This window comes from Ovis aries, chromosome 14 (assembly GCF_016772045.2).
Source record: "Ovis aries strain OAR_USU_Benz2616 breed Rambouillet chromosome 14, ARS-UI_Ramb_v3.0, whole genome shotgun sequence".
Taxonomy (NCBI): domain Eukaryota; kingdom Metazoa; phylum Chordata; class Mammalia; order Artiodactyla; family Bovidae; genus Ovis; species Ovis aries.
The window spans coordinates 9,710,946-9,723,438 of NC_056067.1; the positions used below are offsets into that span (position 1 = coordinate 9,710,946).

At 42.1% G+C, this 12,493-nt stretch overlaps 1 long non-coding RNA gene across 1 annotated transcript in view; it reads left to right on the forward strand.

Annotated features, from left to right (window-relative positions):
* The first annotated feature begins 242 nt into the window (after nucleotides 1-242).
* The window catches only part of LOC132657728 (uncharacterized), a 28,227-nt gene continuing 15,976 nt past the window's right edge, over nucleotides 243-12,493 (forward strand). The window contains exons 1-2 of the long non-coding RNA XR_009596277.1: nucleotides 243-406; nucleotides 11,374-11,431. This is a non-coding gene — a long non-coding RNA (uncharacterized LOC132657728). The remainder of the gene's footprint in view (nucleotides 407-11,373; nucleotides 11,432-12,493) is intronic.

Genomic DNA, 12,493 nt, shown 5'->3' on the forward strand with positions numbered 1-12,493 from the left:
GAGATCCTGAGACCCTTGGGATTTCCTAAGTGATGCAAACTATAAAGATGTCTTGATAGCCAGAACAAACCACACCTGAGGTTACCTTAATGAGGTGATTTTTGGAAATCAGCCAAGGATAGGGCTGGTTGCCATGGGAAAGGCCCTGTGATTGGAGGGTTGGAAATCTCGGTCCCACCCCCTACACTTCCAGGGGGCGGGAGGGGCTGGAGGTTGACTCTGGTGCCAGGGGCCAGTGGTTTAATGAACCACGCCTCAGTAACGAAGCCGCCATAAAAACACAAAATGCAGGGGCTCAGAAGGCATCCAGGCTGGTGAAAACAGTCACATCAGGGAGAGTGGTGAGCCTGCACCTCTTTCCCCACCCTGCCCCGTGCAGCTCTTTCATCCAAATGTCATCTAGCTGGTAAGTAAAATATTTTCCTGAGTTCACTCCAGCAAATTAATCAAACCCAAAGAGAGGGTCGTGGAAACTTCTGAATTATAGCTGCTAGGGCAGGAGCACAGGTGATTGGAGCTGACACAGAGCCCTGAGCCCGAGGCGTGAGTTGCTATCTCTGAGTAGATGGTGTCAGAGGCGACTTGAACTGCAGGACCGCCAGCTGCTCTCGGGGGATTGCTGGGTGTGGAAGAACGAACCCACATGTGGGAGTGGGCTCTGAATCTTACCCCACCGCCCCTCAACCAACACATGTCTCTGTTCATGGCCCCTGAAATCTGTCCCCAACCCAACCTGCATCTCAGCCTGGTAACCTTCTATTCAACCTTTAAGACCCAATTTAACTGTTTCCTTTTAAGGGAAAAAAAAAAACATGCTAGCCTCAGTTCTCTCAAGGAGAGATCTTTTGTGATCTGCAGCGTTTAAACATGCCTTTAATATGCATCAGTGTCCTCAGACTCCTTGCCATGTGTCTGGCGCCTGGCACAAGTCCTGGCGTGTTGCAGGTATGAACTCCCTAAAATAAAGTAAGTAGCCCCACTTGTAAGTGTGCAACCCTTCTTAGAAGTGTCATGTCAGATATAAGTTCAAGCTGCCTTGTGACACCTGTCGTCACTCCCGTTAGTGGACTAGCCTAAGAGCTCACATACAGGTTGGCAAAGGTGCACACCGTGGCCCTCCTTCTATATAAGGGATAATTCTGTTGCAGCTAAAAGCATGAAACAATATACTGTCTAAGCAGGTGCTTTCTAAAGAGTGGATTAAAATAGCTGCTATTCAAAACAAACCAAAAAAAATGTTCCATGATTAAGCTGGGAAAACACTGAAGTAAGCAACGTGCACAGATTTCTCCAGTATTTTTGAAACTTTGAGAATGCTGACATCCAACGTGAATTTCCAAAATGTGACTGAGAAGAAAGGCTTCCAGAAGAGAGCCCTGGAACGGCCAGTTCCACAGGGACAAACCCTGGAAGACCCTCCTCTCTCAACTCGGTTAACCTGCTTTGCCTTGCACCCCCACATCCTGCCATTCAGGCTTAACACTGAGTTTCTCAAACTGTGCTAAACGTGGGTGTGACGGAGTTACCCTGGGCTTTGCTGTCTTTCAGTCTGGACGTAGCCCGTTGTGTAACTTAACTGCGGAATCTGGTGTAACACCACCATCCAGCTGGCGACCAAGGGGAGAGGAAGGTTCCAGGCAACCACAAAGTCACTAGGGTGTGTCTTTGTCACAGAGGAACCCAGCCCTCAAGAAGAATCTGTGTTATCAGCATACAAAGCCTTAAGGGAGTCAGCACTTGCCATGGGAATCCCGGGGGAAATGCCCAGCACCCAAAATCGGCAGAAAGATTCATTGCGTGTTTCTTCTTCTTGTCAGTTTCATTTCATAACCAGCATAGTAAAATTCGGCTACATACTACCCATCTGTTTTTGAAAGTGTGCAGTAGGTTTTACATTTTCTTGCAACCATTTAAGTAAAAATAAAATTTTAATGAAAATATCAGTTCAGTTCAGTTCAGTCGCTCAATCGTTTCCAACTCTTTCCGACCCCATGAATCGCAGCACGCCAGGCCTCCCTGTCTATCACCATCTCCCGGAGTTCACTCAGACTCACGTCCATCGAGTCCATGCTGCCATCCAGCCATCTCATCCTCTGTCGTCCCCTTCTTCTCCTGCCCCCAATCCCTCCCAGCATCAGTCTTTTCCAATGAGTCAACTCTTCGCATGAGGTGGCCAAAGTACTGGAGCTTCAGCTTTACCATCATTCCTTCCAAAGAAATCCCAGGGTTGATCTCCTTGCAGTCCAAGGGACTCTCAAGAGTCTTCTCCAACACCGCAGTTCAAAAGCATCAATTCTTTGGCACTCATCCTTCTTCACATTCCAACTCTCACATCCGTACATGACCACAGGAAAAGCCATAGCCTTGACTAGACGGACCTTAGTCGGCAAAGTAATGTCTCCGCTTTTGAATATACTATCTAGGTTGGTCATAACTTTTCTTCCAAGGAGTAAGCGTCTTTTAATTTCATGGCTGCAGTCACCATCTGCAGTGATTTTGGAGCCCAAAAAAATAAAGTCTGATACTGTTTCCACTGTTTCCCCATCTATTTCCCATGAAGTGATGGGACCGGATGCCGTGATCTTCATTTTCTGAATGAGCTTTAAGCCAACTTTTTCACTCTCCTCTTTCACTTTCATCAAGAGGCTTTTTAGCTCCTCTTCACTTTCTGCCATAAGGGTGGTGTCATCTGCATATCTGAGGTTATTGATATTTCTCCCGGCAATCTTGATTCCAGCTTGTGTTTCTTCCAGTCCAGCATTTCTCATGATATACTCTGCAGGGTGACAATATACAGCCTTGATGTACTCCTTTTCCCATTTGGAACCAGTCTGTTGTTCTATGCCCAGTTCTAACTGTTGCTTCCTGACCTGCTTACAGAGTTCTCAAGAGGCAGGTCAGGTGGTCTGTATTCCCATCTCTTTCAGAATTTTCCACAGTTTCTTGTGATCCACACAGTCAAAGGCTTTGGCATAGTCAATAAAGCAGAAATAGATGTTTTTCTGGAACTCTCTTGCTTTTTCCATGATCCAGCGGATGTTGGCAATTTGATCTCTGGTTCCTCTGCCTTTTCTAAAACCAGCTTGAACATCAGGGAGTTCACGGTTCACGTATTGCTGAAGCCTGGCTTGGAGAATTTTGAGCATTACTTTACTAGCATGTGAGATGAGTGCAATTGTGCAGTAGTTTGAGCATTCTTTTGCATTGCCTTTCTTTGGATTAGAATGAAAACTGACCTTTTCCAGTCGTGTGGCCACTGCTGAGTTTTCCAAATTTGCTGGCATACTGAGTGCAGCACTTTCACAGTATCATCTTCCAGGATTTGAAACAGCTCAACTGGTATTCCATCACCTCCACTAGCTTTGTTCATAGTGATGCTCTCTAAGGCCCACTTGACTTCACATTCCAAGATGTCTGGCTCTAGATGAGTGATCACATCATCACGATTATCTTGGTCATGAAGATCTTTTTTGTACAGTTCTTCCGTGTATTCTTGCCACCTCTTCTTAATATCTTCTGCTTCTGTTAGGTCCATACCATTTCTGTCCTTTATCGAGCCCATCTTTGCATGAAATGTTCCCTTGGTATCTCTCATTTTCTTGAAGAGATCTCTAGTCTTTCCCATTCTGTTGTTTTCCTCTATTTCTTTGCACTGATTGCTGAAGAAGGCTTTCTTATCTCTTCTTGCTATTCTTTGGAACTCTGCATTCAGATGCTTATATCTTTCCTGTTCTCCTTTGCTTTTCACCTCTCTTCTTTTCACAGCTATTTGTAAGGCCTCCCCAGACAGCCATTTTGCTTTTTTTGCGTTTCTCTTCCATGGGGATGGTCTTGATCCCTGTCTCCTGTACAGTGTCACAAACCTCATTCCATAGTTCATCAGGCACTCTATCTATCAGATCTAGGCTCTTAAATCTATTTCTCACTTTCACTGTATAATCATAAGGGATTTGATTTAGGTCATACCTGAATGGTCTAGTGGTTTTCCCTATTTTCTTCCATTTAAGTCTGAATTTGGCAATAAGGAGTTCATGATCTGAGCCACAGTCAGCTCCTGGTCTTGTTTTTGTTGACTGTATAGAGCTTCTCCATCTTTGGCTGCAAAGAATATAATCAATCTGATTTTGGTGTTGACCATCTGTTGACGTCCATGTGTAGTCTTCTCTTATGTTGTTGGAAGAAGGCGTTTGCTATGACCAGTGCATCTTCTTGGCAAAACTCTATTAGTCTTTGCCCTGCTTCATTCCGCATTCCAAGGCCAAATTTGCCTGTTACTCCAGGTGTTTCTTGACTTCCTACTTTTGCATTCCAGTCCCCTATAATGAAAAGGACATCTTTTTGGGTGTTAGTTCTAAAAGGTCTTGTAGGTCTTCATAGAACCATTCAACTTCAGTTTCTTCAGTGTTACTGGTTGGGGCATAGACTTGGATAACTGTGATATTGAATGGTTTGCCTTGGAGACGAACAGAGATCATTCTGTCATTTTTGAGATTGCATCCAAGTACTGCATTTCAGACTCTCTTGTTGACCATGATGGCTACTCCATTTCTTCTGAGGGTGGGTCATGGTGGAGAGATCTGACAGAATGTGGTCCACTGGAGAAGAGAATGGCAAGCCACTTCAATATTCTTGCCTTTAGAACCCCATGAACAGTATGAAAAGGCAAAATGAGAGGATACCGAAAGAGGAACTCCCCAGGTGCCCAATATGCTACTGGAGATCAGTGGAGAAATAACTCCAGAAAGAATGAAGGGATGGAGCCAAAGCAAAAACAATACCCAGTTGTGGATGTGACTGGTGATAGAAGCAAGATCCGATGCTGTAAAGAGCAGTATTGCATAGGAACCTGGAATGTCAGGTCCATGAATCAAGGCAAATTGGAAGTGGTCAAACAAGAGATGGCAAGGGTGAATGCCGACATTCTAGGAATCAGCAAACTAAAATGGACTGGAATGGGTGAATTTAACTCAGATGACCAGAGACATCTAGGACAATATTAAATGCCCCAACATTCGAATCATAGGAGTCCCAGAAGAAGAAGACAAAATTAAAGGGCATGAGAAAATACTTAAGATGATAGTTGACTTCCCTAAAATGGGGAAGGAAATAACCACCCAAGTCCAAGAAAACCAGAGAGTCCCAAACAGGATAAACCCAAGGCAAAACACCCAAGACATATATTAATCAAATTATCAAAGATCAAACAGAAAGAACAAATATTAAAAGCAGCAAGGGAAAAGCAACAAATAACACACAAGGGGAACCCCATAGGGATAACAGCCGATCTTTCGATAGAAACTCTTCAGGCCAGGAGTGAATGGCAGGACATACTTAAAGTGATGAAAGAGAAAAACCTACAGCCCAGATTACTGTACCCAGCAAGGATCTCATTCAAATACGAAGGAGAAATCAAAAGCTTTACAGATAAGCAAAAGTTGAGAGAATTCCGCATCACCAAACCAGCTCTTCAACAGATGCTAAAGAATCTTCTCTAGACAGGAAACACAGAAAAGGTGCATAAACTTGAACCCAAAACAACAAAGCAAACGGCAACAGGAGCATACTGATCAATAATTACCTTAAATGTAAATGGGCTGAATGCCCCAACCAAAAGACAAAGGTTGGCTGAATGGATAGAAGAACAAGACCCCTCTATATGCTGTCTACACGAGACCTGCTTCAAACCAAGGGATGCATACAGAGTGAAAGTGAAGGGCTGGAAAAAGACATGTCATGCAAATGGAGACCAAAAGAAAGCAGGAGTAGCAATACTCAGATAAAATAGACTTTGAAATAAAGGCCATGAAAAGAGACAAAGAAGGACACTACATAATGATCAAAGGATCAATCCGAGAAGAAGCTATAATATTTATAAATATATATACACCCAACATAGGAGCACCACAATAAGTAAGGCAAATGCTAACAAGTATGAAAGGGGAAATTAACAATAACACAATAATAGTGGGAGACTTTAATACCCATTCACACCTATGGATAGATCAAACAAACAGAAAATTAGTGAGGAAACACAAACTTTAGGTGATACAATGGACCAGTTAGACCTAATTGATATCTATAGGACATTTCACCCCAAAGCAATGAATTTCACCTTTTTCTCAAGTGCACTCAGAACATTCTCCAGGGTAGATCACATCCTGGGCCATAAATCCAGCCTTGGTAAATTCAAAAAACTGAAATCATTTCAAGCATCTTTTCTGATCTCAATGCAGTAAGATTAGATGTCAACTACAGGGAAAAAAAAAAACTATTAAAATACAAACATATGGAGGCTAAACAACACGCTTCTGAATAACCAACAAATCACAGAAGAAATGAAAAAAGAAATCAAAATATTCATAGAAATGAATGAAAATGAAAACACAACAACTCAAAACCTATGGGATTCAGTAAAAGCAGTTCTAAGAGGAAGGTTCATAGCAATACAAGTTTACCTCAAGAAACAAGAAAAAAATCAAATAACCTAATTTTACAGCTAAAGCAACTAGAAAAAGAAGAAATGAAGAACCCTAAGGTTAGTAGAAGGAAAGAAATCATAAAAATTAGGGCAGAAAAAATGAAAAAGAAAGGAGATTATAGCAAAAATCAACAAAACTAAAAGCTGGTTCTTTGAGAAGATAAAATAGACAAGCCATTAGCCAGACTCATCAAGAATAAAAAAAGAAGAATCAAATCAACAAAATTAGAAATGAAAGTGGAAAAATCACAACAGACTACAGCAGAATACAAAGGATCGTAAGATCCTACTATTAGTAACTGTATGACAATAAAATGGACAACTTGGAAGAAATCGACAAATTCTTAGAAAAGTATAAGCTTCCAAAACTGAACCAGCAAGAAATAGAAAATCTTAACAGACCCATCACAAGTATGGAAATCGAAACTGTAAAAAAAAATCTTCCAACAAACAAAAGCCCATGACAGATGAGTTCACAGATGAATTCTACCAAAAATTTAGAAGAGTTAACACCTATCCTACTCAAACTCTTCCAGAAAATTGCAGAGGAAGGTAAACTGCCAAACTCATTCTATGAGGCCACCATCACCCTAATACCAAAACCAGACAAAGATGCCACAAAAAATAAAATTATAGGCCAACATCACTGATGAACATAGATGCAAAAATCCACAACAAAATTCTAGCAAACAGGATCCAACAAAATATTAAAAAGATCACACATCATGACCAAGTGGGCTTTATCCTAGGGATGCAAGGATTCTTCAATACTCACAAATCAATGTGATACACCACATTAACAAATTGAAAGATAAAAACCATATGATTATCTCAATAGATGCAGAGAAAGCCTTTGACAAAATTCAACATCCATTTATGATTAAAAAAACCCTCCAGAAAGCAGGCATAGAAGGAACATACCTCAACATAATAAAAGCTATATATGACAAACCCACAGCAAACATTATCCTCAATGGTGAAAAATTGAAAGCATTTCCCCTAAAGTCAGGAACAAGACAAGGGTGCCCACTCTCACCACTACTATTCAACATACTTTTGGAAGTTTTAGCCACAGCAGAGAAGAAAAAAATAAAAGGAATCCAGATTGGAAAAGAAGAAGTAAAATTCTCACTGTTTGCAGATGACATGATCCTCTACATAGAAAACCCTAAAGACTCCACCAGAAAATTACTAGAGCTCATCAATGAATATAGTAAGGTTGCAGGATATAAAATTAACACAGAGAAATTCCTTGCATTCCTATACACTAACAATGAGAAAACAGAGAAATTAAGGAAACAATTCCATTCACCATTGCAATGAAAAGAATAAAATACTTAGGAATAAATCTACCTAAAGAAACAAAAGACCTATATATAGAAAACTATAAAACACTGATGAAAGAAATCAAAGATGACACAAATAGATAGAGAAATATACCATGTTCATGGATCAGAAGAATCAATATAGTGAAAATGAGTATACTACTCAAAGCAATCTATAAATGTAATGCAATCCCTATCAAGCTACCAATGGTATTTTTCAAAGAACTAGAACAAATAATTTCACAATTTGTATGGAAATACAAAAAACCTTGAATAGCCGAAGCAATCTTGAGAAAGAAGAATGGAACTGCAGGAATCAATCTGCCTGACTTCAAACTATACTACAAAGCTATAGTCATCAAGACAGTATGGTACTGGCACAAAGACAGAAATATAGATCAATGGAACAAAATAGAAAGCCCAGAGATAAATCCATGCACCTATGGACACCTTATCTTTGACAAAGGAAGCAAGAATATACAATGGAGAAAAAACAATCTCTTTAACAAGTAGTACTGGGAAAACTGGTCAGCCACCAGTTAGTTTGAATGGTGCTTGCAAGGATTGCAAAGCAAAAATAAACAAATGGGACCTAATTAAACTTAAAAGCTTCTGCACAATGAAGGAAACTAAACAGGGTGAAAAGACAGCCTTCAGAATGGGAGAAAATAATAGCAAATGAAGCAACTGACAAAGAATCTCAAAAATATATAAGCAGCTCATGCAGCTCAACACCAGAAAAATAAACAACCCAATCAAAAAATGGGCCAAAAAACTAAACAGACATTTCTCCAAAGAAGACATACAGATGGCTAACAAACATGTGAAAAGATGGTCAATATCACTCATCAGAGAAATGCAAATCAAAACCACAATGAGGTACCATCTCATGCAGGTCAGAATGGCTGCTATCAAAAAGTCTACAAACAATAAATGCTAGAGAGGGTGTGGAGAAGAGGGAACACTCTTACACTGTCGGTGGGAATGCAAACTAGTACAGCCACTGTGGAGAACAGTGTGGAGATTCCTTTAAAAACTGGAAATAGAACTGCCATAATTGCCGGGGTCCAGCCCCCACAGGATCCAGGGGAACCTGAAGGAAAAACGGCATCGGCGATTGGTTTAGAGAGAGAGATAAGGAAAGAATATTGTAGATAAGAAGATAGAGGAGAGAAAGAGGCTGGTATTCCTTGGTTTACATAGAAAGCCAATAAAACTTTGAGACAAGAAGTTTGCCCTGTTCACGGAGGCCACAGGTGCCTTCCCGGTCTCCCGAGGGAGTGAAGACACAGAACGTCTTCCTGTTCAGGGCTTAGAAACCCAGGCAGATAAGTGAACACAGGGAGCCTCTATGCTCCAAGGGATCAGCCTGAAAAAAAAAAAAAAAGTAAGAGAGGAAAAAAAGAGAAAAAAGAAAAACACGGGGTGACCAAGCTTCTTCAAGCAAGGCCCCATAGGTTTATTTTTAAAAGGTACTTTTATACCTTGTCTTACATAGAGGGAAATAAAAGATGCAAAGTCATACAGAGTCAGCCCAAACATTACATCTGTTTTGTCTTTATCGAGACCAGGATGTTTTTGCAAACCTTTCCCATAAACAATATTGTGTACATTATCTTCTGGCCTTGGAGGCCTGTGAACATTTTATGACCCTCTTTTGATAAAGGCTTCTCAACCAGAAAACTTATTTTCCCTTGAAATGTTTTTTCTTATATTTCTAATCAATGTCAGCCTCAAAAAGTATTAAACAGAATTATATTCTCACGAAGCAAAGGTGCAGTGAGTTACAAGAAAGAACCAATTAGCTCAAAAGTCTGATGTGGTTAATTTCAAGGCTACACTTGTTTTTCTTACTTTCCAACTATGTTAACTAATGCACTCCCAGGTGCACAGTGGATAAGAGATGTGGGAACTTAGCAACAAGCATTGGCCCAATAACGAAATCCTACATTAGCACTACTCTAATAACTTTTAACTCTTTGAAAGGCTCTATGTTTTAGGCTTTCCATGCCTCTCACAGTTGGGAGGATGTAAATAATCATATGCGTAGCTGCAAGAGTCTAGATATACCTGCCAAGCAAGCTAAAATGCTAACCGAGGGGGTTTGATTTGAAATATTTCTCTCATGTCCAGGAGACTTATTAGCTATAGCCCTAAGTTGATTTTCTCCAGAGAAAGGTGGTCAGGAATAGCCCCCTGTTAATGTCAGAGGAGTTGGTGAAAGTCATGAAATAGTAAAACAGACAGATTCTGGTTTTGGGGTAGATGCTCCAGAAAGCCTAAGGAGCCCGTTGAGTTCTGAAGCCTTGCTTAACAGTTCTCTTCCACATGACTTTTGTCATGGGTGGGATCTCTCGTGGTGGCTCCCAGCACCATAATCCCACTGCTGGGCACATACACTGAGGAAACCAGAGTGAAAGAGACGCGTGTACCCCAATGTTCATCACAGCACTGTTTACAATAGCTAGGACATGGAAGCAACTTAGATGTCCATCAGCAGATGAATGGATAAGAAAGGTGTGGTACATATACACAGTGGAATATTACTCAGCTATTAAAAAATAATGTATTTGAATCAGTTCTAATGAGGTGGATGAAACTGGAGCCTACTATACAGAATGAAGTAAGCCAGAAAGAAAAGCACCAATAGAGTATATTAACACATATATAAGGAATTTAGAAAGATGGTAACAATGACCCTATATGCAAGACAGCAAAAGAGACACAGATATAAAGAACAGTCTTTTGGACTCTGTGGGAAAGGGCAAGGGTGGGATGATTTGAGAGAATAGCATTGAAACATGTTTATTAGCATCTGTGAAATAGATCACCAATGCAGGTTTGATGCATGAGACAGGGCACTCAGGGCTGGTGCACTGGGATGACCCTGAGGGATGGGATGAGGAGGGAGGTGTGGGAGGGGGGGTTCAGGATGGGGAACACAGGTACACCCATGGCTGATTCATGTCAATGTATGGCAAAAACCACTACAATAATAACTAATAACTGTAAAGTTATTAGCCTCCAATCAAAATAAATTAATTATTTTTTTTTAAGCCCTAGAACTGGTAATGGGGAGAAGAGTTGCCTGAATAGAATCAGGTGCTATTTCACACAAAGGATGAACCAAATATTCAGTTCAGGATGATGTTCCAAATTTCCAGGTCCTTCCCACTATTTGCCCACCTTTCTCTCTGAACCATCACCTTCTCCAGCCAACCCAGGTCGCTTCCCCTATTGCTTGATAAGCCCAGAGCCCCTTTTCTGATGCAAGCATGGAGCCCAGAGTGTTTCTCTTCTTGTTCACAATTCAGTTTAAAGTTCAACTTGAGCCCTCTAGTCAGTTCATGGCTCTAAAAAAATTGGAGGACATTTAGTTAATACCCACTGAACACTAGAAACTATGCCAGGGCCTCCACCATGGACACTCCAGGCGGCCTGCTCATTAGGATCATCTGGAACGCTTTTGCACCGGGCAATGCTGGGGCCTGGCCTGCAGAATTCTGATTTTATTGCTCTGGGCAGATTGCCCAGGGCATCAGTGACCCTCCATCACTTTCCCTCCTCCAGGTGTGCACAGCAGCGTTAAGAATCCCCGCACTGAGAGATGAGACGCTTCATCCTACAGGTAAGAAGGTGTCGTCTTGGGGGGCTAAACAGGGAGTGACAGATGTGCGATTTAGAAAGAAGGCTGGGGAAGGTGACAGGGCCCTGGGTTTGGAATGAAGTCCAACTCCCCTGCAGGACTGGCCTCATAACTGGCGGGACCCAGTGCTAAATGAAATGTGGGTCCTTTGTTCAAAATCTATTAATAATTTCTAAGGGGGAGGGGGCCTCCTAAGCACAAAGCCCTGTTCAAGGTTATAGGAACTGGCCCAGGCTCATCACTGAAGACCATGGGGAAGCCACTTGACCACCTTCAAGCTCCTGACTCTCTGTGCTGTGCACATCCCAGTAAGATCATGGACGGGCAGTGCTGGGGAGTGGGGCATCATGTACCCATTTGGCAGGTGAAGGGAAGGACAGAGAATAGAGGAAGGGATGCAGGCTGAACAGCCAGTGTGAATGGAGACCCAGCTCCATTCACAAATTGAAAGATGAGCCTGGTGTCCAGCCCCCGCCTTAGAGCCGCCACAGGCACCTAGCTGTGGCCAGCAGAGGGCAGCCTTGCACAGCTAAGACCCCAGGAGTTGGGGCAAGTTCCAAAGTTGGAGAGAACGATTTGCAGAAATGTAGGGCCAGGAGCCTGCGTGGCTTAAAGCAGATAGGGCCCTAAGAAATAAGGCCTGGCAGTGACCTTCAGCATGAGACCAGGGCAATAAACAGATTAAAGGCAAACATACGTGACCCACATGCAATAAAGAGGCAGCATGAAGTAACCGCTTTCCTAGGATCTATAACCCAGTTCCCCTTGGCCTCCATCCCTGGGATGAGAACTTCAGGGTCCTGCCTGCCTGGTTTTCTCAAGACTGGAAAGAGGATGCACCTGATGGGCACTTCCTCACAGGGTGTTTCATTTGATCTTCACAGTGCCCTAGAGGCGTGTTTATATAGTCACTTGTTTCTAAGCAGAAGAGTAAATGACGCCCGGAGCTAGTTCTAGGCTGTGCTGACTTCCTTTTCACCCCAGGGCCTTTGCACGTGCTGGTTCTTTCCCTGAAATTCTGTCCCTCCGCTCCACTCTTTTCCT